Source organism: Canis lupus, chromosome 32 (genome assembly GCF_003254725.2).
Source record: "Canis lupus dingo isolate Sandy chromosome 32, ASM325472v2, whole genome shotgun sequence".
Taxonomy (NCBI): Eukaryota; Metazoa; Chordata; class Mammalia; order Carnivora; family Canidae; genus Canis; species Canis lupus.
This window is the reverse complement of record NC_064274.1, coordinates 28,063,413-28,086,310: the sequence shown is the minus strand read 5'-3', so window position 1 is coordinate 28,086,310 and position 22,898 is coordinate 28,063,413. Positions and strand designations below refer to the sequence as shown.

The window sequence follows — 22,898 nt, the reverse complement described above, 5'->3', positions numbered from 1 at the left end:
CTGTAGATGTCTGTTGTTTTATTTAAAAGTGTTGCAGTGGTGGGCAATGGGATTCTGTGTGCCTATAAATTAGGCACACTGCTGGGTCCCAGAGAAGAGGGGAGGGAGACAAATGAGGCTGGGGAGAGGCAGCTGATGGTGAATTAGAAAGTCTCACTAATGTTAGTTAAATTAGGAATGGGATTTACTTTATGTATAGCAAATAAAAGTAAAACAGAATAAAAAGATTCAGTTTTGAAATTTATTTTTGAATTTTTCCCTCAAGTTCCACTCAAGGGCTTTCATCATTTGGAGCCTGTTATGTGCACATTTGGGATCCTCATGCTGTCTTTATACTGCCTTCTGAGCTGCCCAGGATTTGGTGGGAATTCCATGATGAATCCTGGTCACAGGAAGATGTATCTCTGGCTTTATTTTTTCTGTCCTTTTCCCTGTAGGAACACAATTTTATTGTAACTCTTCCTCCTTACCCCATCTCCATTCCCAAACCATTCTGTGCCTGTGTAGGCATCTAGGTTGTTGACCCTCAGCTAATCAGGCAAATCCGAGCTAACATATTCATGGCTGGAAACTAGAACTCCAGTGTTCTCCATGTATTCCAAAGAGTAAGTTACTAGAAATAGTAGCTATTGAGAAACAATGAACTTTTCTGACTTACTTAATAGGATGACTTTATGGATAGAGATGTCAGGGGAAGGTTGTAAAAACCATGGCATTGTAGATGGCTAGCTGTTAATTTGTTTGTGCAAAAACTTGGATCTTTCTCAAGTCACCCTTGTACTAAGAAAATTAAATCAGAATTTCACAGACCACGCCTGCTATGGGTCAAAGCACAGGAAATTAAATTTAACCTATAAATGCTTGTTGATGAAATAAAGTTTTGGGAATGAAGAGAGTTAGACCCTGATGTACTCATGTTGTTCCAGACATGCTAGCTTCATTCTCTTCCTTGTATACAACACTCCTTTCCTCAAAGCTTCCTACCTGGTATTCCATCTGCATACAAGCTCCATTCCAGCTAAATGCTCTCTCGATAGATACTGGAATAGTTTGCTTACCTCATTTCATCCACTTTCCAGATCTGATTGCTCACTCCCATTACTCCTTATCCCTAACTCTGTCTCTTTTCAGAGCACTCATATGTTACTGAACAATATGCTTACTTGTTATTGTCTGTCTCCCTTGCAAGCTCCTTGTGGTCAGGGATTTGCCTTCTGCTGTATCCCTAGAGCCTCTTTCAAAATTGTCTACATAGTAGTTAGTTAATACATACATTTTGAATGAATGAGTAGTAGAGTTGAGCGCAGAACCTGGGTCTTTCAAGTCCCAATCCAGTATTCTTTTTACTATACACAGTTTTTGTATTCTCCGGTGGTCATCTTTTAAGGTCATTCTGTCCTTTTTCCTTGCCCCCCTTTGCCTTCTTTATACTGACACCAGCATACATCCATTTAGTGATGACTTCTTAGGGGAGTTTCCTCATCTTGTGGATTCCACTCTTCCGAGCATATTAAAAAACACCTGGGAATCTTAATAGTGCAGATTCCCAGACCTCAAGTCTTTGTTCTTGATTCAGTGAGCTTGGGGTATAGTCTGAGAAGCTGAATTTTTAGCACTGTAGGAGATTCTAAAACAGGTGGTCTTATGACTACTTTTTAAGATGCAACTTTATAGCAGCAGATTCCTTTAGGCTCTGTTAAAGCCCCATCCTTTGGGTTTTTACTATGAGCAGATTAGGCTTCAGACAATCTGCAAATTTTGTGCTAGTTCTGCCATCAAATCCATTTGGCATTGCTACTCCTTTGGGTGACAGGCAGGATTAAACAGAAAGAAAGTGATAGAAGGGCAGGGAGGGTGGAGACAATCTGAATGACAGTCTGTTGGCATGTGTATATTATGTCTGAATGTAACATGGGAGGTCAGAGCAGACAGTGGTCAATCCCAGGCTGTTAGGAAAAAGTCCCTTCAAGCCTGGAGCTGTTTCTGTCCTCAGCTCTATCTAATGAAGAATGGAGACTCTTTTGCAGGTGCACAGTCACTTTGGGTCATATTTCTAGGATTGTGATAGTCATTTCATCAGTTAACAGCAAGGCAGGAAGGCCAGGCAAAGGCAGAGAGGAACAGTAAGAAAGTCAGAAGTTATTGGAACTTCCAAATCCATGGTCACTTATCTGGGCAAGGGAATGAGGTTTTCAGGAATGCAGGCAAATAGCTGACCTCAAAGAAAGTAGATAATTGGGACTGTCTCTTAGGGATGTTTTGTAGGTCAAATGAGATTCTGTGTATAAACCATTTAGGCAAAGTGACTGGAAAGTAATCATCACAATAAATGATAGTTATTGTTGTTCTTAATACATGTGAGTATAGTTAAGCAGGTAATCTCCATGCTTCATTCCACCTCATGGATTTCCCCAAGTTGTCTGGGTGAGGGTGAAGAAAAAAAGTTTACACAACATACAAACCCTCCCCCCCACACAAATGTTTACATAGCGTACAAGTTGTTCAGAAACAAACAACACTTACAAATGATGGCATAGTCATTTTTATCACCACTGTCATTTGGGAGTTCATTGTGTCCTTCCAACCATTTTCCTAAAGACTTAAACTCAGGAAAGTCCCAAATATATTTGGCCAAATGCTTTTTTACTTCATTTTTGAAGCTACATGCATGGAAGAAAACTTATTCATGTGGTATTAATTATTTTATACATAATTAAGGACTTCCAGTTAAAAAGCATTTCCAAGATTATTTTCCTTTAGAAATTAGAATTGCCTTTGGCTTAATTTTGGACTGGAAACACTAACATATCAGCTCTATTCAGGCAGGAACAACGGTTTCCCCCTGTTTTCCTGTGTATTCCCAATAATTAGTATGGGGACCTGGCAAACAAGAGATGGTCAATACTTATAGGGTGAATGAACCTAGGTAACTCAAATTTTTGTGATCCTAGTAAGTATTTGTATTCAAGGATCCTGACTTGAGTGTTTCCTTCCTAACTAAGCTGTATGTAATTATAATGGATTTGTTAATTTCCTAGGGCTGCCTTAACACATTTGTACAAATGGGGTGGCTTAAAACAATAGAAATTTATTCTCTCATGGCCTGGGGGCCAAAAGTCCAAAATCAAGGTGTTGGCAGGGCCGTGCTCCCTCTGGCGGCTCTGGGAGGATCCTTCCTTGCCTCCTCCCACTGCTGGTGGCTCCAGATGCTCCTTGGCAGGTGGCTGCATCGCTCCTATCTCTGCTTCCCTCCTCACATGGCCTACTCCTCTGTGTGTCTTCCCTTGTATACCTTCGGAAGGCACTTGCCACTGGACTTAGTGTCCACCTGAAAAATCTTGGATGATTTTGTCTTGAAATCCTTACCTTGGCTGCATCTGCAAAGCTGCTTTTCCAAAATGAGATAAAAATCACACTTTCTGGGATATAGGCATGTCTTTCAGAGGGCCACCATTAACCCACTGCAATGAGGTAATGGAAATTTTCAACATGTATAGTGGGATTATCTTTCCCTTGACTAGTGTTTCTCATGACGCCACTTGTATAGAGTTTATGAAGTCTTTGTAGCTGAGAAGGCAGTGGGCCTGGTTTGGGTTTTGGTCTAATTTAGGCTAGGAGGTTGGGAAATGCAAATCAACATTTCATCTGTGGATGGGAAAAGTCCAGTGAATGTTGAAAACCAGTGGGAAGGGAGAGGAAGTTAAGTAAGTGCTCAAGCAGTAATGTTACACTCAACCTGATGATGTCTGCATGATATATTAGGGATGGGTATTTGAAACATAGTGATTTGAGTGATGACAAATGCAAAAGAATAGTGGTTATGATGTTATAAAGGGGGCCATTTTGTAATAATCTCAGTGTTTCACCCTTTGAGAGGGGAAGGTGGTTTGTATAGAGAATTGATAAGTCATACAGACAAGGCCAGAGACTCCTGGGATCAACAGTTTGAAGTGAAAGCCCCAAGAAGAATACTGATCAGGAAAGAGACTGAGGCTAGATTGTGGCTTCTACATTGAAACCATCTGCATTCGATTTGGCAGTAGTAAAATGCAGCCTTAGAATGTACAACTATCAAAAGAAATAGTCCATCAGTGGTAAGTTCTTCCAGCATTAAAGAAGGAGCCAGAGAGAACACTTTCAGAATTACTGTAATTCTGGTCAGCATTTTATTGAGAGGAAATTGTGGAAATTGAAAATGTTCAACAGGTGGCAACTGCAGGGATTATTTTCTCTTTTGGAAGAATGAGAACAAAAATTTTGCTGAAAAATGAGTCAGTATTGCTTAAGTGAAAGGATTCTTAGAGAAAAAGAAGTCTCGGAGTAACAAATATCCTGAAAGGGAAAGAATACACTGAACAGGTTAGAAGTAGAACTTTAGCCACCACAGGAAGATCTTGATGAATAAAACAGTGCACTGGTGAAGAACCTGGTAGTGGGTGGAATAGCGCTCCTTTTGTTCTAAGGCTTAATAGTTGAAATGAGATTTTAATGTACGGCCTTTTATAAGAAGTGAAATAACTAAAATTTATAACATGCCATAGTAGACAGTCATACAAAAAGTATTTGTAAAAATGGAAAGCATCTGCAACTTTGGGCGTTAAGAAAAAAAACTGAATTTATGCCTGGGATCCCATGGGAAAACTGTAAATCTATCTTTTCCTGTCACTGGATATTTCTTTTGGTGGATTTATTATCAAACTCAGGCAGCTGAAGTCAAGTAATAAGGACGCTATTAGAGGTAATAGGGGTTTATGCAGAAATGAAGGTATGTGTACACTGGCCGTGTGAATGTTCTTGTCTATATACAAATAAAACAGATTCCTCTTGTTTAAAATACATCCCTTTGAAATCACTGAGATAATATCTCTACAACTTTTTTTTTATGCCATTAAAAAAAGTTTTTGTTTATGCCATTCACATTCCCTTGTTTTTCTTTTTTTCTTGTATAGTCATCAGTTCCTCTCCCCATTTTCTGACCTCTGTCTAGAAACAGGGGTTTCCAGACTTCTATCCATTCTGACATTTATATTATCAGTCAAATTGTCATGAAGTATTTTTTGCTAAGTTTGTTTGGAATTTAATATTGAAAAGAAATAAATTTGAGTACAATTTAAGAAACTCATCCTTGAGTCCTAAAAAATACAATCATCCCATTAATTACATGACTTTTTAAAGTTTATTTATTTATTTATTTATTTATTTATTTATTTATTTATTTATTTTTTATTTTACTTGTAACTAATATCAGTGCCCAACATGGGGCTCAAACTCAAAACCCTGAGATCAAGAGTTATGTGCTCTACTGACTGGGCCAGCCAGGAGCATCCCCCTCCCTTTTAATTGGTATTGTGAGAATGAATTTCTGATTATGTCCCTATGGAGGGCAAATCAACCTAATCCTCCAATGTTCTTTTTTCTTTCAGATATCTTGCCACTTATTCTAGGGTATATTTTATGGCCTTTGAGGATTTATTTACAAATTTTCAAATTCTCAGGGCAATGGTCCATAATGCAGGCAGCACAGAGCTTTAGCAGAGTGGATGATAATAAACTGAGGAATAAGTAGAAAGGAATATAATTTGTATATGTTTTTATGTGAAAAATCAAGAAAGAAATTAAGATTTACTAATATATTGTTTAACACAGGGAATGGTAGCACATGTATATAGTTTATCATACATGTGTATGCATTAAAAAATCCTATTGGTGCTTTAAAATATATTTCCTGTTTATTTATATTCTTGAGCATTAAACTTTAGACTCTAAGATAACTTTAAAAAATAAGCAACTTAATAATACGTCAGAACTTTGAATTTACATTTTCCCTGCATGCATTTATCTTCCTGAAAGTCTTCCTTTTCTGATATGCAAGCAACCATACTATGTTTCGGGATCTCCAAAGGTCTTTGTCAGAATTTCTTCTTGCTGTAATACCTGGGCAGCAAACAGGACTGCCTGGGAGCCTTGTAATATTACCAGATGCTAGCATGCTGAAACAATGAGTGTTTTCACTTCTACCCATTTTGAAGATTTGTTTTATTGTATTCCTTTGTCCTCCTTTGTGTGTGTGTGTTTTCCCCCCTTCTACCTAATTACTGCATTAAGACACAATCATTTGAAGTTTCCCCTTTGAGTGCTGTGGTTCATCCTAGCTCATATCTAGTAAATTGCCAAATCTTAGTTTTAGAAAGAGATTCCAATTTTGTGGCATGTTTTTGGGTTTCTCATGCCAAAGGTAATGATGACTAAGCTTCAAGATAGGTGTGTTTTCTTTCCTAGTAAGCTCACTGCTATTTCTGCTCTTGTAGTCTTTCTGCAGCAGTTTGTCATTCTCTGCATGTAACATACATTTTATACATTTTAGATTTCAACCCGTTTAAAATAAGACATTTTTTTTTGCTCTGAATAAATGTGCTGATATGATAACGGTGTTAGAATTTTTTTCATATTGTCTTTTCTGCCTTTATAACTTTCTGAGTCTTTTTAGTCAAAGAAAAATTCCTTCTCCAAAATGTTCAAAAACTCAATTTGTCTTCATTACAATTAAAAATAATTACTGGGCATATACTACATTCCAGGCACAGTTCTGAAACAGACCCAATCTTTGCCCCTCAAGTAATTTATAGTCTATCAAGCAGTTCAGATAATAAAGAATTTGTAAAAGAAGAACTTTAAGGTGCTATGAGAATGCTCTTAAAATTTTATTTTATTGAGGTATAGGTGACATGCAATAGTTTCAAGTATACAACATAATAATTCAGTATTTGTATATGATGTGAAATTATCACCACAGTAAGTCTGGTTAATATCAGTTATCATACAGTTATGGAACTTTTTTTTTATGTGAGAACTTTTAAGATGTACTCTCTTAGCAACTTTCACATATGCAGTACAGTATTATAAACTAGAGTTGCCATGTTATACATTACATACCCCTGACTTACTTCTTTTACAACTGGAAGTTCATACCTTTTGATTCCCTTCACCCATTTCATCCTCCTCCCCCTGTGACCATCAATATGATCTCTGTATCTAAGAGCCTTGTTTTTTAAATTCTGCATGTAAATGAGATCATATGATATATGCCTTTCTTCGTTTGCCTTATTTCAATTAGCACAATGCTCTTAAGTCCACCCATGTTGTCACAAATGGCAAGATTTCTTTCTTTTTTATGGCTGGATAGTATACTTCAGTGTGTGTGTGTCTGTTTATATACACACCATAATTTCTTTATCCATTTATCCATTGATAAACACTTAGGTTGTTTCCACATCTTGGCTATTGTAAATAATGTTGCAGTAAACATGGTGAGGTGTGTATATATTTTCAAGTTAGTGTTTTTGTTTTCTTCATTTTTTTTTTTTAGAGAGGAGGGAGGGGCAGAGGGAGAAGGAGAGAGAGAATCTTAAGTAGGCTGCATGCCCAGCATGGAGCCCGATGAGGGGGCTCAATCTCATAAACCTGAGATCATGACCTGAGCCAAAATCAAGAGTCAGATGCTCAACCAACTGAGCCACCCAGATGCCCCTGCATTTTTGTTTTCTTCAGATAAATACTGAGTAGTAGAATTGCTGGATCATATAGTAGTTCTATTTTTGATTTTTTCAGAAAACTGTATTATTTTTCATAGTGGCTGCATCAGTTTACATTCCCATCAAAAGTGCACAAGGCCTTCCTTTTCTCCACATTCTTGCCAACACTAGTTTTTTGTTTTTCTGAGTTCAACAGGTATGAGGTAATATCTCATTGTGCTCTTGATTTGTTTTTCTTGATGATTGGTGATGTTGAGCATCTTTTTTAAAAATTTATTTTATTTACTTTTATTTTTTTATTGAAGTTTGATTTGCCAACATATAGTATAATACCCAGTGCTCATCCTGTCAAGTGCCCCCCTCAGAGCCTGTCACCCAGTTATCCCATCCCCCCACCCACCTCCCCTTCCACTATCCTTTGTTTCCCAGAGTTAGGAGTCTCTCATGTTTTGTCACCCTTTCTAATTTCTCTCACTCATTTTCCCTCCTTTCCCTTATAATCCCTTTCCCTATTTCTTATATTCCCCGTATAAGTGAAACCATATGATGATTTTCTTTCTCCAACTGACTTACTTCACTCAGCATAATACCCTCCAGTTCTACCCACGTGGAAACAAATGGTGGGTAATCATCCTTTCTAATGGATGAGTAATATTCCATTGTATATTTAACCAAGGACATCATGGCTTCTTTTACAGTTTGCTATTGTGGACATTGCTGCTATAAACATTGGGATGCAGGTGTCCTGGCGTTTCCCTGCATCTGTATCTTTGGGGTAAATCCCCAACAGTGCAATTGCTGGTCATAGGGTAGCTCTATTTTTAACTCTTTGAGGAACCTCCACACAGTTTTCCAGAGTGGCTGCACCAGTTCACATTCCCACCAACAGTGCAAGGGGATTCCCCTTTCTCCACATCCTCTCCAACATTTAGTTTCCTGTCTTGTTAATTTTCCCCATTCTCACTGGTGTGAGGTGGTATCTCATTGTGGTTTTGATTGGTATTTCCCTGATGGCCAGTGATGCAGAGCATTTTCTCATGTGCTTGTTGGCCATGTGCTTGTCTTATTTGGTGAAATTTCTGTTCATGTCTTTGCCCATTTCATGATTGAATTGTTTGTTTCTTGGGTGTCGAGTTTAATAAGTTCTTTATAAATCTTGGATACTAGCCCTTTATCTGATATGTCATTTGCAAATATGTTCTCCCATTCTGTAGGTTGTCTTTTAGTTTTCTTGACTGTTTTTTTTTTTTTTTTTTTTTTTGCTGTGCAGAAGCTTTTTATCTGGATTAAGTCCTAATAGTTCATTTTTGCTTTTGTTTCCCTTGCCTTCATAGATGTATCTTGCAAGAAGTTGCTGTGGCCAAGTTCAAAAAGGGTGTTGCCTGTGTTCTGCTCTAGGATTTTGATCGATTCCTGTCTTACATTTAGATCTTTCATCCATTTTGAGTTTACCTTTGTGTCTGGTGTAAGAGAATGGTCCAGTTTCATCCTTCTGCAAGTGGCTGTCCAAATTTTCCCAAACACTATTTATTGACTTCCCTTTTCCCAGTGGATATTCTTTCCTGCTTTGTCAAATATTAGTTGACCATAGAGTTGAGTGTCTATTTCTGGGTTCTCTATTCTGTTCCATTGATCTATGTGTCTGTTTTTGTGATGGTACTACACTGTCTTGATGATCACAGCTTTGTAGTACAGCTTAAAATCTGGCATTGTGATGTCCCTGGCTTTGGTTTTCTTTTTCAATATTCCCCTGGCTATTCAGGGTCTTTTCTGATTCCACATAAATCTTAAGATTATTTATTCCAACTCTGTGAAGAAAGTTTATGGTATTTTGATAGGGATTGCATTGAATGTGTAAATTGCTCTGGGTAGCATAGACGTTTTCCTAAACGTGAAAGTCACTTTGCCAGCTCAAAAGAAAACAATACCCTATCTGTAGTTGTGGAAGTTTATGCTAATGTTGTGTAATTGATATTAAACCTAAATGTTCTGCCCACCCTGTCGGTATAAAGATATTTTGAGCAGATTGTGAACAAGAAAAAAAAAAATCATGCTTTGTTAGCAAAATTGCCCAGTATGTTAATTTGCTCAAAATTTGATGTTTGGTTTTTATCCACTTTGTTGCTATTAACATCTTTCTGTTTTCATGTAGATTTCAATAAATGAGTAATTTTAGAAGCATTATTTTAGAAATATATAGTTGTCACAGTAAACATCTGGTTTTTCTATGTGCATTGTACAAATTTTTCATTTCTTTTGCTTTTTGTGTTGGATCTAACACTAACTGTATTGTTTTGTTACATCAAATAAGCATCTTCTGTGGACCAGGAAAAAAAATTGTTTTTCTTGTTAGAAAAGAAAAATAATTGTTTATTCTTCCAATCCATGAGCATGGAATATTTTTTTCATCTCTTTCCATCTTCCTCAATTTCTTTCAGAAGTGTTCTATAGTTTTTAGGGTATAGATCCTTTACCTCTTTGGTTAGGTTTATTCCTAGGTATCTTATGCTTTTGGGTGCAATTGTAAATGGGATTGACTCCTTAATTTCTTTTTCTTCAGGTTCATTGTTAGTGTATAGAAGAGCCACTGACTTCTGGGCATTGATTTTGTATCCTGCCACACTGCTGAATTGCTGTATGAGTTCTAGCAATTTTGGGGTGGAGTCTTTTGGGTTTTCTATGTAGAGTATCATGTCATCGGCGAAGAGAGAGTTTGACTTCTTCTTTGCCAATTTGAATGCCTTTTATTTCTTTTTGTTGTCTGATTGCTAGGGTAGGACTTCTAATACTATGTTGAATAGCAGTGGTGAGAGTGGACATCCCTGTCTTGTTCCTGATCTTAGGGGAAAGGCTCCCAGTGCTTCCCCATTGAGAATAATATTTGCTGTGGGCTTTTCATAGATGGCTTTTAAGATGCTGAGGAATGTTCCCTCTATCCCTACACTCTGAAGAGTTTTAATCAGGAATGGATGCTGTATTTTGTCAAATGCTTTCTCTACATCTATTGAGAGGATCATATGGTTCTTGTTTTTTCTCTTGTTGATAATGATCTATCACGTTGATTGCTTTATGAATATTGAATCAGCCTTGCATCCTGTGGATAAATCCCACTTGGTCATGGTGAATACTCTTCTTAATGTACTGTTGGATCCTATTGGCTAGTATCTTGTTGAGAATTTTTGCATCTGTGTTCATCAGGGATATTGGACTATAATTCTCCTTTTTGGTGGGGGTCTTTATCTGGTTTCAGAATCAAGGTGATGCCTCATAGAACGAATTTGGAAGTATTCTGTCCCTTTCTAACCTTTGGAACAGCTTTAGTAGAGTAGGTATTATTTCTTCTTTAAAGTTTGATAGAATTCCCCTGGGAAGCCATCTGGCCCTGGACTTTTGTGTCTTGGGAGGTTTTTGATGACTGCTTCAATTTCCTTGCTGGTTATTGGCCTGTTCAGGTTTTCTATTCTTGTTTCGGTTTTGGTAGTTTGTGGTTTCCAGAAATGCGTCCATTTCTTCTAGATTGCCTAATTTGTTGGCATATAGCTGCTCATAATACGTTTTAAAAATCACTTGTATTTCCTTGGTATTGGTTGTGATCTCTCCTCTTTCATTCATGATTTAATTTTAATTTTTTTCTTTTTAATAAAGCTGGCTAATGGTTTATGTATCTTATTAATTCTTTCAAATAACCAACCCCTGGTTTTGTTGATCTGTTCTACAGTTCTTCTGGTCTCTATTTCATTGAGTTCTGCTCGAATCTTTATTATCTCTCTTCTGCTTGGTGTAGGTTTTACTTGCTGTTCTTTCTCCAGTTCCTTTAAGTGCAAGGTTAGCTTGTGTATTTGAGTTTTTTCCAATTTTTTGAGGGAAGCTTGTATTGCAATATATTTCCCTCTTAGCACCGCTTTTGCTGTATCCCAAAGATTTTGAATGGTTGTATCTGTATTTTCATTAGTTTCCATGAATCTTTTTAATTCTTCTCTAATTTCCTGCTTGACCCTTTCATCTTTTAGTAGGATGCTCTTTAACCTCCATGTGTTTGAGTTTCTTCCAAATTTCTTTTTGTGATTGAGCTCTAGTTTCAAAGCATTGTGGTCTGAAAATATGCAGGGGACAATCCCAATCTTTTGGTATCAGCTGAGACTTGATTTGTGACCCAGTATGTGGTCTATTCTGGGGAAAGTTCCATGTGCACTTGAGAAGAATGTGTATTCAGTTGTGTTTGGATGAAAAGTTCTGTAAATATCTGTGAAATCCATCTGGTCCAGTGTATCATTTAAAGTGGCTCAGTGGTTTTGCGCCACCTTCAGCCCAGGGCCTGATTCTGGAGACCCGGAATCGAGTCCCGCGTCGGGCTCCCTATGTGGGGTCTGCTTCTCCTTCTGCCTGTGTCTCTGCCTCTCTCTCTCTATCTCTCTCTCTCTCTCTCTCTGTATCTCTAATGAATAAATAAATAAAATCTTAAAAAAAAATAAAGCTCTTGTTTCTTTGGTGATGTTGTACTTAGAAAATCTGTCATTTGCTAAAAGTGCCATGTTGAAATCTCCTACTATTAGTATATTAACCAAATATCTCTTTACTTTGGTTATTAATTGATTGATATACTTGGCAGCTCCCACATTAGGGGTATAAATATTCATGATTGTTAGGTCTTCTTGTTGGATAGACCCTTTAAGAATGATATAGTGTCCCTCTTCATCTCTTACTACAGTCTCTGGGATAAACTTTAATTTATCTGATATGAGGATTGGTACCCCAGTCTTCTTTTGAGGACCATTTGAATGGTAAATTGTTCTCCAACCTTTCATTTTCAGGCTGTAGGTGTCCTTAGGTCTAAAATGAGTCTCTTGTAGACAGCAAATAGATGGGTCTTGCTTTTTTATCCAGTCTGAAATCCTACGTCTTTTGATGGGATCATTAAGCCCATTCATGTTCAGAGTAACTATTGAAAGATATGAATTTAGTGTCATCATAATAGCTATTAAGTCCCTGTTCTTGTGGATTGTTTCCTTGGACTTCCTCTTTCTTTTATAGTATCCCCCTTGATATTTCTTGCAGAGCCGGTTTGGTGCTCACATATTCTTTCAGTTTCTGCCTATCCTGGAAGCTCTTTATCTCTCCTATTCTGAATGAGAGCCTTGCTGGATAAAGTATTCTTGGCAGCATGTTCTTCTCATTTAGTACCCTGAATATATCATGCCAGCCCTTTCTGACCTGCCAGGTGTCTGTGGAGAGGTCTGCTGTTAATCTGATATTTCTCCCCATATAAGTTAAGAGTCTCTGTCTCTTATTGCTTTAAGGATTTTCTCTTTACCTTTAGAATTTTCAAGTTTCACTATTAACTGTCGAGGTGTTGAACAGTTTTTACTGATTTTTTTTTGGGGGGGCCTCTCTATGTCCTGGATCTGAATGTCTGTTTCCCTCCCCAGATTAGGGTAGTTCTCAGCTATGATTTGTTCAAATATACTTTGTGGCCCTCTGTCCCTCTCTGTGTCTTCTGGAACCCTAATTATACCTAGATGCTTCCTTCTGAGGCTATCATTTATTTCCCTTAGTCTTTTCTCAAGGTATCTTAATTGTTTTTCTCTTTTTTCCTCAGCTTCCTTCCTTACCATCAACTTGTCTTCTGTGTCACTCACTCTTTCTTCCACCTCATTAACCCTAGCAGTTAGGACATCTATTTTGGATTGCATCTCATTTAATTGATTTTTCATTTCGGCCTGACTAGATCTCAATTCTGCGGTAATGAAGTCTCTAGAGTCCCTTTATGCTTTTTACCAGAGCCACCAGTAGCTTTATAATTGTGCTTCTGAATTGGCTTTCTGACATAGAATTGAAATCCATATTCTGTAACTCTGTGGTAGAGAGTACTGTTTCTGATTCTTTTGTGGTGAGTTCTTCCTTCTAGTCATTTTGCTCAGTGCAGAGTGGCTGTATGAGTGGGATGAGTCAAAAATATCATCCACGACCTAAATAAATTCCACCCTAGATGATTCTGATGAGGTCAGAGACCAGAAAATGAAAAAGATCAGAACAAAATATAACAAAAAGTTCACTAACATGAAAAACACTTTAAATTAAAGTCATAAAAAGTAAAAGGCCAAAAACCCCAAAGAAGAAGAAAAAAGAAAAAGAAAAAAAGAAGAAAAAAAAATAAAGAGGAAAAAGAAAAAAGAAAAAAAAAAAAAAAAGGACAAAAGGGGGGGCGCGCCTGGTGGGTGGTGGTGGTAAAGTAGTGGTAGTGGAGAGAGAATGTAGTTTACCTGAGGGGTCCTAGAGGGTGATCTCTTGGTTCTGAGTGTATTAATTTCTATATATTAGAAGATGTTCAATCCTAAATTTATATAAACCAGCAATACTTATTGAAAGTCCCAACATTGACCAGCAAAACATAAACAAGATAAAAGAGGAGGGCAGAATGGGAATGAGGAATCTCACAGAATGAACCAGCACAGTATACCACTTGGTTCTGGGTGCATGCTGGTCTTGTCTTAGAAGGTATTAACTTCCGCCATTGTAGAACAAAAAATGAGGCAGAGAAACCAAAAAACACAAAACAAAAGCCCAGTATCTTGTATATCTCTCAAAGTTAAATTGAATATGTTGAAGGGAATCCAGAAGTGAAAAATATATCTAAGACATATAATTGTAGAAATATGAAAGTCAAAAAGAAAGCAATTTAAAAATGAAGAGCTGGTAAAATATTATAGTTAAGGTGGGAAAAGAGAAAATATGTTGGAAAGTTTTAGTCTGATATAAAAATGAGTTGACATGGAAAAAGGAAAAATAAATAAATAAAAAATAAAAAATAAAAAAATAAATAAAATTAAATAAAAAATAAATAAAATAAATAAATAGAGGGGGGTACCCTCTAGTTCTATATACTATAAGTCCCTCGACTTCCCCTGGAGCTTTCCAGCCCCGCTGGGTCAAGAACTTGCCCTTCCCCTGTCCTTCCAGCTGGCCTTCTGGGGGAGGGGCCTGCTGTGCTGATTCTCAGGTGTGTGCACCTGGGGAGATGCCCCACCCCCTGCCGGGAGCTGGGCTCAGGGGGAGCTGTTTACCCCGTGAGGCCTCTGTTCCCTGGTGGCCCCGCCCCTCCCAGGCGCAGGGTGAAACCAGGAGGAACAACAATGGCAGTGGCCAGCTCTCCAGCCCTGGAGTCAGCTCCCCCGGTAACTACCACAGTCTCCCAGTCCGAAGTGGCCTGGATGCGCTCCTGGAGGCAGGTGCAGGGGGCACTGACCTGCACAGCTCGGGGTGCCCCGTGGCAGGAGAGTCTCCCTGTCCTGTGCCCTCCCCACCTCCACCTGTCCTGGGGGGAACATGGGATCGCCGGCTGTATCCACTGGGCTCCCTGGGATCGGGTCCTGTGCCGCTGGAACTGCACTCCGGGACCGCCTCTCCCGAAGGGAACAGGGCACGGCCACCTCGGTCTGGAGCCGGGCCGCCTAACAGAGCAGATGCTCCCAAATGCCCTGAGGGCTGCAGCGCTCCAGACTTTTACCGAGATCAGGCCGCAGTTTGCTGTGAGCTGTCCCCGGCGCCCCTCCTCTTATAGCCACCCGGGAATCTTGAGGCTTCACTGCCCCTCCTGCGATCCTGCCCGAGTTCCCACTTCCCCAGGGCTGGGCTTTCCTGCCCCAGAGGCTTTCACCACTAGCCTTAGCCCGGCTTCTTGTGGGGCCCCTCCCCCCTTGGATTCTTTTTATTTATTTATTTATTTATTTATTTATTTATTTATTTATTTATTCATTCATTTATTTATCCCCCCCCCCCCACCTTCCTACCTTATTAGAAGCACAAACTCTTCTCCCTGTAGTGTTCCAGCTGTTCTCTCTTTAACTCTCAGGTGGAATTTGTAGGTGTTCAGGATGTGAAAGTTATCTAGGTAAGTTGGGGTGGGGGTCGGGTGAGGTGAGGACCCTACTCCTCTGCCATGTTGTCCCACCTCCTGTTGAGCATCTTTTCATGTGCCTGTTGCCCAAGTGTATGTCCGTGTTAGAAAAATGTCTTTTGATATCCTCTGTCCATTTTTATTTAAGAAGGCTCCATGCCCAACATGGGGCTTCAACTCAGAATCCTCAGATCAAGAGTCACATGCTCTACTGACTGAGCTAGCCAGGCACCCCTCCACTGTCCATTTTAAAATCAGATTGTTTTCTTTTACTATTGAGTTGTGTAATTTCTTTCAGTATTTTGGATATTAGCCCCTTATCAGATATATGATTTCCTAATATTTTTTCCTATTCCATAGGTTGCCTTTTCATTTTGTTGGTGTTTTCCTTTGCTGTGTAGAACTCTTTTAGTTTGATGTAGTCCCACTTGTATATTTTTGCTTTTGTTGCTTCTGCTTTTGGTGTGAAATCCAAAAAACATCACCAAGCTAAATGTCAGGGAGCTTACTACCTGTTTACTTCTGGAAGCTTTATGGCTTCAGGTCTTATGTCTAAATCTTTAATCTCTTAGTTAATTTTTATGTATGGTCAGGTAGTGGTCCATTTTCATTCTTTTACATGTAGCTGTCCAGTTTTCTCAGCACCATTTATTGAAGGAGCTATCCTATTTCCATCATGTATTCATGGCTCCTTTGTCATAAATTAATTGACCATGATGGTGTGTGTTTATTTCTGGACTCTATTCTTCATTTATACTTCATTGTTTTATGTGTATGTTTTTATGCCAATACCATAGTGTTTTGATTAGTATCTTTGTAATTGATTTGAAACCAGGGAGCATGATGCCTCTGGCTTTTTCAAGATTGTTTTGGCTCTTCAGGGTCTTTTATGGTTCCATACAAATTTAGAATTGCTTGTTCTATTTCTATGAAAAATGTCATTGGAATTTTGATAGGGATTTCACTGAATCTGTTGATTGCTTTGGGTCATATGGATATTTTAATAATATCCTTCCAATCCTTGAACATGAAATATCTTTCCTTTTATTTGTGTCTTCAATTTCTTTCATCATTGTCTTATAGTTTTTAGTGTACAGTTCTTTCACCTGCTTGGTTATATTATTCCTAGGATTTTTTTTTAATGCAATTTTAAGATGGATTGTTTTCTTAATTTTTCTTTTTGATAGTTTGTTATTAGTGTATAGAAATTCAACAGACTTCTGTATATTTGTGAGAATTCCCCCCTCCTTTTTTTTTTTTTTTTAAAGAAAAGCATTATGTAATCATATTTCCAGTGGAATGAAGCCAAGAAGGTCTCTGGGCCCCGTGTCTCCCACTCTGCTTGAGCCCACATCTTCCTGCTTTTCATGTTCACACAAGCCAGACCATGATAAAGAGGCTGACAAAAAGCACTGCTTGCTTTTCTGTGTTTCTTTTAATCTTGTGTCCATATCCTGTATTATTTTAATTTGTATCCATATCTAAAAGGGAGATTAATTTTATATTGTGTTAGAGCAGTTTTGCATTAATTGTTTTCACTGTGAATGTGAAAACTTTTAACCACTTTTATTCGTGGGTGTGATTCAAAAATTTCACTGACCCAGTCTCTTTTTAGCTATTGTCTCATGCCAAATACAGTGATGAATGACAGGTGATTTGAATGTGAAAGTCCTAAATATGATCTAGTGTTTAAAGAAACCAATAAAAGCTAACATTTGATACTTTCCAGAACTGCATAGTGTTTGCAATTGTATCTAATGTGAAGTAAATATTTTGCAGATTTATTAGGATGTGTAATGGTTGTCTTGTATCTTTTTGCATGCACAGACCAATTAGCTTATGTAATCATTTTGGATGATGTGACAGCTCTCTTCATATTAACTTACTTCATTACCCACACACACGAATGTTGGTGTGTGCTGACATGTGTCTGCATATAATTGAATGTATCCTTACAGAATCTTGGAGCTATATTCTATTACACATGAGAAACAGGAATAGTACTAACATCAGAATGGTTGCTTTCTGAATGCATAGATTATCTTTCTAAGGATAGTTTTTTCCCCCCTTTTTTAATATCCTTGCAAATGAAAAAGGATGAATTAGGTGATCCTGATCATGGACTTGTCTATTTTGATATATTCTAGATCTGGGGCTTCATATTTTCAATATGTTTAACAGCCATAGTACAAAATAATCTTACTGGTTATAAATAGCTGTAGAAAAGAGAAAAAAAAATGAGAAAAGTAAACAAGTAGGTAGTAGAAACCAGGAGTAGAATTCAGAGCTTCATATTCTTTAGTTTGTGCTTAATTGCTAGGTGCATGTTGATTTTGTTACCATAGAAGATATAGTGCAGTGCCACAGATCTTTGGCTACAAAATATTAGGGAGATAATTGTTTAAAAGATTTTTGGTGGGGATCCTGAGTAGCTCAGTTGACTGAAAGTCTGACTTTGGTTTAGGTCATGATCTCAGGGTCCTGGGATAGAATCCTGTGGAGAGCCTTGCATTGGGCTCTGCATTCAGCAGGGAGTCTGCTTGTACCTGTTCCTCTGCCCCTCCCCTGCTCATGTTCTTTCTCTTAAAGAAATAAATAAAATTTAAAAAAATTTAGTGAGAAAAATTTATAAACTCTTTCTCTTTTTTCTTGCTCTCTCTTTTTTTGCAAACTCTCTTAATTAGATTGATTTAGGACATTATTTTCCAACATTCTGGGAGTTCTTCAAAAAACTTTTGAAATATTGTGTTATATGATAAAGTATGTAGTTTATAGTGTATAAAGTATATAAAGTAGTTATCTTTACTGTAGGACTGCTCAGAATCTTTCAAGTTTTAATGTGCCCTATAACTAACTAAAGGAGAAAAATAATAGTATGTTGCATTTGTCTTATGTATTTGAACCAAGAACCATTTTTCTGAGGAACTCTTATTCATATTACATAGATTATAGCTTAGGGAAGGTTTATCTAGGATGGTGGCTCTCACTGTGTGCCGACTATTTGATATAGCAGTTTGTACACCTGAAAGCTATTTTAGAGTAGGAAGGCATATCTATGAGTGAGTATTCTAGCTGCATATCAAGAAAAGAGATTTCCAAGTAGAGAGTTTGAGTACCCTTGTTAGGACTAAAATGTATGTATCACACCCAAATTCATATGCTGAAGTGCTAACTCCCTAGTGTGCTCTTTGGAATAAGGAAATAATTAAAGTGAAATAGGATCATTGTGGTAGGGCCTTTATAGGATTAGCATTCTTCTAAGAAGAGACACCAGGAGCTTACCTTCCCATGTCAGTGCTCAGAAGGATGGCCATTTGAAGACTGCAGCAAGAAGGCAACCATCTACAAGACAAGAAGGGCACTCTCACCAGAAATAAAGCCTGCTGAAATTTGATCTTGGACTTCCGGTCTCCAGAACCAGAAGATTATAAATTTCTGTTGTTTAAGCCACCCAGCTCATGGTATTTTGTTATGGCAATCTGTGCAGACTAAGATAGTCTTTAAAGCTTAAAAAAAAATCACCAGATTTTGTTTGAATAGAATAGTTACTCTTTTGCTGCAATTACTGCCAGATGAGCTATTCTGTAAGGTAAGGTGAATAGAGACAAAGGAATTTGCCCTCAGATATGGAAAAAGTGAGGGAAGCATGGAAAACTTTATTAAGAAAGGCTTCAAGGGTACTTCAGTTGCTTAAGCATCTGCTTTCAGCTTAGGTCATAATCCCAGAGCCCTGGGATGGAGATCCATGAGTTGGGCTCCCTGCTTGGTGGGAAGCCTACTTCTCCCTCTCCCTCTCCCTCTGTCGTTCTCCTTGCTTTTGCTCTCTCTCTTGCTCTTACATACTCTCTCTCTCATAATTAAATAAATAAATAGATAAATAAATAAATAACATCTTTAAAAATAAAACTCTTCTCATTGTGGCTTTGAAGTATATTCTACTTTTATTATTGAGTCAGTAAATAACAAGGATTAAGTAGCAATGTGGTGACGGAGGATCAGTGATGATAAAGTGACCATGAAGAGCATATAGGCAGCATTTACTGGACATGGAACTGTCCTGCACATCAGAGTAACCTTTGCTTCAGCCCATTGAAAATTAGAATCCAGATCTCAGACTTAATCTCATTAAGTTTTGTCTCTTGAATGGTTGTGCCATTGGTTGAGCTCGTATGTGCATGATTGAGGCCCAGCCTCACATCAGTTTACACTTGCTTCTCCTAAGGTAGGTAGGAACTACAAAATTAGACATAATGTAGTTCCAAAGGTAGTTTCTTTTCTTTCTTCGAGAATTTAACAACATATATGGGAGAGATCTCACAGCCACCCACCTTGCAGAAGACTTATTTAGAAAATGTAAACAGAAGGGCACCTAGGTGGCTTAGTCAGTTAAGCGTCCGACTTGTTTGACTCTTGATTTCAGCTCAGATCTTGATCTTAGGGTTGTAGGTCCTATCCCCAAGTAGGGCTCTGTGCTCAATACCAAGTCTGCTTTTCCCTCTTCCTTTGCTCCTTCTCCTGCTCTCTCTTTCTCTCTTAAGTAAATAAATAAATAAAAACTAAAAACAAACAAAAAAACCCACATAAGTAGGAAAGAACCACAATTGTTACATTATTCTCCAAAAGCAAATGGGTGTGTGTGTGTGCATATGTGTGTGTGCATATGCAAGAGGTCCACTTATACTGATTTTTAAAATGATTCATTGCAGAGATTTTAAATTTCATGCTCCTAGATTATATTTTATTTATGAATCAGATCAAAGTATTTAACAGGAATTCGTGGTTTTAAAAAATGTTCATCATCAAAGGAAAACACTCTGGTCCTAAAAACATCATTTGGCTTCTAATTTGATATAGCACATGATTTCTCCAGGTGAAAAAGAAAGGGCATTTGAGTGAGACTCAGAAGAGGCCAGAGTCCATGGAAGGATTGCTTTGACTCTCTCAAACATTGTACAGACCTGTCTTCACATTGGAGATCTAAAACAGTGCAGGAAAGCAGAGGCACAGGTGCTGACCAGGCCTGTGAACCAAGCCCAGTTTGTTTGTGTTACACACAGTGAACACTTTTCCTGGGAAATCATATTGCAAATGAAACTTCAGAGCAGCACTTTGGAACTCACAAGTGTTGATCTCTAGGTGATTCCCTTTTCCATTTGGACTCGAGCTTGCTGCATTCATGAGGACAACTCAAAAATGGGCCTCTGGCAGTCCAAGTCTCCTTTATTTCATCAGTGTCCTCACTTGTGGGTGTTAGTACAAACCGCCATATAAAAGCAACCCAAGTAAAGCAATTACATGGGCACCTCATTTTAGGAAATTCTCATAACGGTCACATTTCGTGGTTCTATCTGTCATTTTTGTCTTACAAGTCACCACTTTTTTCATTTGGGGGAATAGTACTATAACCTGGAATCTTCTTCAGATCTGTCTTGAAATCAGAAGTATCCAAATAGGACATATCCAAATAAGACAAGAAGTATCCAAATAAGGGACAGTTTCCTCTTTCCATGCAGAGTGGATTTTTCACTTTTTGCTTCACTCTGACATCTATGTTGCAAAAGTGGAAAGTAGTTACTTTGCAAAAATATATTCAGATAAGGACAGTAGATTTCTTCTTTCTTTTTTCTTTTTTTCTCTTCTTTCTTTCTTTCTTTCTTTCTTTCTTTCTTTCTTTCTTCTTTCTTTCTTTCTTTCTTTCTCTTTCTTTCTTTCTCTCTTTCTCTTTCTTTCTCTCTCTCTCTCTCTCTCTTTAATTTACTCATGAGAGACACACACAGAGAGAGAGGCAGAGACACAGGCAGAGGGAGAAGAAGCAGGCTCCACACAGGAAGTCTGATGTGGGACTTGATCCGAGGTCTCCAGGACCAGGCCCTGAGCTGAAGGTGGCGCTAAACCACTAAGCCACCTGGGCTGCCCTAGATTTCTTTTCCTGGAAGAATTACCCTAAGAAAGAGAACCCGTGGGCATAGATCAAGGTGCTGCACTGAAAGACTAGAATTGAAGACAGTGGAAGGTTAGTGCCAGTGAAGACTCTCCCATCTGCTAAATCTGCTATCCCAACATGGTGACTTAAGAAACCAAGAATGTTCTTAAAATCTGCTTTGGAAATCTGTTCAAATCCTCTTAGCAACCAGCATTTATTACTGTCTTACAGTGCAGCATGACTACAATAAACACACTCGCATATTCAGGTGAGAGAAAGTTGGGTCCTGGAGACTGAAATCACTTGATACTCGGGGGAGAGGGAAGAAAAAGGGGTGAGGACATCTCATTCATATTTTCTGTGAAATGCTAGAAGTTCCACTAATCTGCCTCTCTCCGTTCTTTTCATAGAGAGCTGTTCAGTGAGGTGCAGAGGTGACTGGACTTATTGTTGGTGGGAACTTGGCATATGGAAAGCTGTCTCTGGCAGGAGACAGAGCCAACTGCCATTGGCTTTCATTCTTGATATAAAATGCAGCAACACAATACATCCATGATTTAGTGAGCCAAAAAGGCTGTGACATTAATTTCCCTGAGTACTTTTCCAAACGTTTCAAGGTCCTTCAGGTGAATTCCACCCTCCCCTTCTTTTGTTTTTGTTTTGGTAATCTCACAGGAAACAAGTCTCAGGGGATTGTTCTAGAGGCCAAATTTAGATTCAATGGGGGTTGAGATAGAATCTCATCTACCAGGGTAAACATATCTTCCATACATGTTCAGGTTCCTTCCCTATTGACCTGAGCACTGGGGAGAATGGAGGAGGGGATCCACACAGTTAAGATTTGCCTATGTGTAGAAGCACTAAAGCAATATCATTTTTAGGTCAGAGATTCAATTTACATCGAATATGTCAACACATTAATCCTCACACCAATACAATCATTAAGTAGATAAACAGAATTGTCATTTTCCATACATAAATGGAGTGGTAGCCAAAACATGGAACTTATGTGCTTTACATGGTACTGCAAAAAAAAAAAGAAAAAAAAATCAAAAAAAAAAAATCAAAATTTGGGCCCCAGGCAAAATCTCAAGAATAAGCATTCGTTCAATTATCCAACATCACAGTAGCCTATTCTTCACCTCTCACCTCATCATCCCCTCAAAAGTCCACCTACCAACCTCTTTACAACTGTAGCTTCAGATACTGTTTGGGTAAGGGTCAGACTTTTGAATATAGACATTTCTATCAGAGATGGAGTAAAGGATCAAGACAAGATCTCATTCTTTGAGTAGGATGAGGATACAAACCTGCATTGCTGGAGAAAATGTAAATATCACCGGCATTGGGGAGCACGGATCTGGACTATGATGAAATGAAAAAAGTCTGAGAAGGGAAAAGCTTTAGAGGGAAGGTTCATTTTTCTGTTCTCTAGATTGCTTGTAGACAGGAGGAGGTAGAGGGCAGGAGCACAGGAAGAGAGGGCTCTTACAATGGAATGGAATGGAATGGAATGGAATGGAATGGAATGGTAAAGACATTTGGACCA

General features: G+C 38.2%; 1 long non-coding RNA gene across 1 annotated transcript; it reads right to left on the bottom strand.

The window, feature by feature from the left end:
• Positions 1-244: 244 nt before the first annotated feature.
• LOC112671612 (uncharacterized) lies at positions 245-22,835 on the bottom strand. The gene is made up of 3 exons (XR_003143731.3): positions 22,660-22,835; positions 18,709-18,768; positions 245-431 (listed from the first exon to the last, which is right to left on the bottom strand). It is a non-coding gene; the product is annotated as an uncharacterized LOC112671612 (long non-coding RNA).
• Between the last annotated feature and the right edge of the window lie 63 nt (positions 22,836-22,898).